We start from the raw sequence: 4,681 nt of genomic DNA, 5'->3' as shown, positions 1-4,681 counted from the left end.
GGTATTCCTTTCCCTTATGGGATAAATATATTGGTGGCGACTCTGTTCATTTTTTCGCGAGCGTGCGACAACGCTTAATCAAAGTTTTGTCGCTGCGTCCATTTCATTCTCTTCAAAGAGTTTATTGCAATTAGCATAGCAGGACCTAACAGTAAAAGCTTTATAATTATCAAAAGGACAAATAATAGCATCATTGGATTTCGCAACGGGGTTTATCCCTTGGAGCGTCGTACTTAGGTCCTGATATTCACCAAAGGCCTCCCTCCCAAGCACTTCATTCCCGCGTAAGATCTTTCAGAACCCCATACTGTTAACAACTTCATTTTTGAAGAAGGATTCCTGAAACAGATTTGGATATTGACCTGCCAAACAGTCCCCCCCCCCATCCAACTAGAATTCCAAAAGTTGGCCACATTACCATCAGCCAACTTAATTGTGATTTTTCTCATGATTCCCTGAGGATTTTTATTCAACACCATTAGATATCTCTACCATATTGAATCTTTAAGATTTGAATAATCCTCCTCAAAGTTCCATAACCTTTTCCTCAAATTTCCTTCATATCTTGCTTGCAAAATTACGTTCCAAATGGCGTCCTCGTTAGTCACAAATCTCCATATCCATTTTGAAAGCAATGCCTGGTTAAATCTACGGATGTCTTTGACTCCCAAACCACCTAACTTCCTAGATTTGCATATAGTATTCCATCTCACCCAAGCCAATCCTCTCTTTTCTACCACACCACTCCATTAGAAATTCCTTTGAATAGATATAATCTCCTACGGATAGAAATCTTCCCTTCCAAGTAGATAACTTTGATTTCAACATGTTGATCTCCGGATTCCAAAAGCTAACCTTCCTTTGATTACCGCCAATAGTTATGCTCAAAAATTTACAAGGTAATTGCTCAATCTTGCAACCCAGAAAAGAAGAAGAGGCTTGTAGCTCAAAAGAGAAAATTCTAATACCATACAGCTTACTCTTACTCAGATTTATAGTTAACCCTGACGCCATCTCAGAACCTCTGAATAAAGCCTTCAAAGCCCATAAATTAGAATAAGAGTCGTTCCTAATAAGGAGTGGATCATCTGCGATCTGGAGGAGGCTATATTCCACATCGTTTGAAATTTTAAAACCATTGTATAAGCCCTCTGATGCAGCATGCCTAACCATAGTCGCCAAACCTTCTGCCACGATTGTAAACAAGAATGGGGATAATGGATCACCTTGTCTTAGTCCCCGTGAGACTTTGAATTCTTCCGTAGGACTAACATTAACCAGAATTGACATAGAGCTAGTAAAAACCACCGCTTCCATCCATGACAGCCATTTAGCACTAAATCCCATTCTTCTTAGCATAAATCTCAGGTAGTTCCAATCTACACAGTCGTAAGCTTGAGCGAAATTGATTTTACAAACCAAACAATTCCTCTTGTTCCTCTTTGCAAAATCTATAATTTCGTTGACAACCAAAACCCCATCAAGAATTTGTCTACCCGAAATAAAATTCGTCAGATTGTAAGACACCAGCTTCCCAATAACCCTCCTTAATCTAGCTACAAGCAATTTTGATATAATTTTGAGAAGACCACAAATCAAACAGATTTTCCTATAATCCTCAAGGCTTTGAGGAATGTCCCGTTTGGGAATTAAAGCTAGAAACAAGTAATAGACTTGGATAGCTTGCCCCTTTTATGAAACTCTTGTATCACCCCCACAACCTCCTTGCCAACGGTATCCCAACACTTATTAATAAACTCCAAATTAAAACCGTCAGATCCCGGACTTTTATCACCATTACCTTCAAAAATGACACTCTTTATTTCCTCCTCCAAGAAATCCTCCTAAAGACTCGCACGATTAAAAGAAGAAAGACATTCAAATGTGATATTACGCAAGAAAGGTCTAGGAATAGGGAGACTTTGAAACCTGTTAGCAAAGTGCTTCTTAATTTCTTCTTTCACCCCAACAACCGAATCAACCACACCAGAATCATTATTAACCTTCAATATTGCGTTACTTCTAAATCTTGCTTTCATCACCGCGTGAAAAAATTTAAAATTATTGTCACCCTCCTTCACCCATCTATACTTTTAACTCAAGGAATAAGTGTTTCCTTTAATTGTTTTTTTCTTGTAATACCATTTTTATTGTATAATAATAATATGTTTCAATAAATGATCACATCAGTTGAATACATAACTTAATTTTAAGACGCATGAGGTTAATCTAGAGTTAAATTCCTATTAGTATGCTGACGCTATTTTTACTTTTTATTTTATCGCTACCTAAGGGTCCTGAGTTCAGATCTCATTAGCATGCAAAAAATTTACTTTTTTTTATTTCATTTATCTCTCTGTCTATAATAGCATTTTTGGTAAAGCGCTATTATAGATTGGATTTAGTTTTTTTTTTTTTCAACTTATAATAGCCTTTGTGCTAAACATTATTATAGACCAAAACAATTTTTAATCTATTAGAACATATAGTGTCGCCTAAGACAAAGACACTATTAAATATAACATTTTACAAATAAACGTTAATTATATAGATCAAATATGTAGTAACACGGTACAAGTGATATGGCATACTAGTTACTATCACTCTTTTTGCTGTTTGAGCTACCTAATTGTTTTGGATTTATATCACTATGTTTATGTTAAGTCCCTTCGCACAAGCATGTCAATTAATTACTACTAAATACTTACAATGAAAATCAGAAAAGACTTAGGACCGATTTGGAATAGTAAATTATTAGCATTGATGGAAAAGAGAAAAACATGCCACACACATCTCCAAAAACATCAAAATACTACATACTACTTAATTAAACTCCTAAAAAACATATTGAGTAATATAGCAATTACCAAATTAAGCGTTCTTGAAGTGCTCCTCTAACAAAAGTAAGATTTTTATATTTCAAATAACTCCATTAATAATCGTGTTGATAGCATAATTCAATATCTTGTGGCGAAAGAAACGGTGCTTTTCACGTGGCTACCACTTCTTAGTATGTAGTCAGAACCTTTGGGGAATCTACGCAAGACTTTTCCAACTAAATTCATCCCATGGGTAGCTGGTTAGATTTTCATGAACGACAATATTCTATGACTTTGATACTATCAGGGCATGACATCACTACACATTCTTCTTAGAGAAGTTGCGCTAAAAACAAGGGCTGTTCATGGATTGGATTGGATCGGTTATGGTCAAATTCCTTAACTGATCAAATCAATTTGTATTGGTGGGGTTAAGACAGATATTCATATTTTTGTGAAAAGATCAAGGGGGCTTTTTAAAAGATGAATTGCTAAGACACCTTTTACTTGCAAATTGCAAATGTCATTGACGAGGTTGAGACACTCACATGATCAACAAATGTGTCATCAAAGTGTATCTTATTTTAAATATATTTGGTTGTATATGTCTTTTATTTTATTGAAATCTTAGTGTCATTATTTTTCTCCTATTTTGTTATCTCGTGTTAGTATGAACTTTTGTAAAAATGAAACTTCTACTCTTATTTTGTTGTTAAGTCTGATAAGAATAGTAATGACAAATAAAAAATAAAAAAAAATGATTTTCTTAAATCTATTAGTGTTTAATTCAATATACAAAATTATGATTCGAATCTTTAAAAGATGAATTTCAGAGACTTCTAATAGTTGTAAATGTTGTTGACGAGGTTGAGACACATGCACACATTCAATCATGATCACAAGTATGGCACTCTCTTTCCCTTACCTTTTGGATTTAACTTTTTTGAGAGATCACCAAGCACCCTTGTGTTTTTTTTTCATCTTTATTTGCTTATGTTTTATCATCTTACTTTGCTAACCATTATTCAAAATACAAAAATATATTTGTTGCTTGCTTTTTTTTTTCATTGTGCATGGTAGGGTTTGCTATCAAAGAGACAAGAGAGTGGCCAATAGCCCAACACTTTTTAGAAGATCCGATTTCATAATCAAAGATGTTCAAAAGCTCAAAGTAATTTGGTTTGTGGTTAAAGTGTCCCAAAGATCAAACATGATTCTCAAATTAGGGTTTTGTTTCCCATAGTCAAAGTGGTGGTCAACTCTTGGTCAAATGGACTTTTCTTCAAGGCATGATCTATAATCTTAGGCCAAATACACCTCAAGCTTTAGTCAACATCATTTGATCAAAAGAATGTCAAGTTTGATGCATCTTTTCACATGTAATTCAAATATGGTTTATGGTTTCTTTTCATGCCATTTTCATTCTTTCCTCAAGAAATCATCAAGATTGATCAAGAGCCATTCAAGTTTCATTCATTTGGTGTTCTTTTATTCATCATTAAGCCTTAGAATGCAAGTTATTTCAAGAAATTACAAGACGGTACATGTATGGTTGACCTAAGATCAAGTATGGTACACCCTTTGGTCCTAAGATCATAACTTTCTCAATTTCAACTTTTATGGGTGCTTCTTTAGGTCAAATGTCCCTCTTGATGTCCTCTACAACTTTGCTTTAGAGGTTAAACATCAATTTATGCACAAAACAAGGTTTATGACATGTTTGACCTAATGTTCGACCTGGTTTTCAGTGGCACGACCTCAACTTTGCCATCTTGCCATTTTCAGCTCAAGCACTCTTTTAAATCCATTATAATTGAATTTGATTCTCCTTCATTAAAGGATCATTTGGCTTAAGAAAAATC

Source organism: Vicia villosa, linkage group LG1, assembly GCF_029867415.1.
Source record: "Vicia villosa cultivar HV-30 ecotype Madison, WI linkage group LG1, Vvil1.0, whole genome shotgun sequence".
NCBI lineage: Eukaryota > Viridiplantae > Streptophyta > Magnoliopsida > Fabales > Fabaceae > Vicia > Vicia villosa.
The sequence above is the reverse complement of the archived record's forward strand: the minus strand, read 5'-3'. Positions refer to the sequence as shown.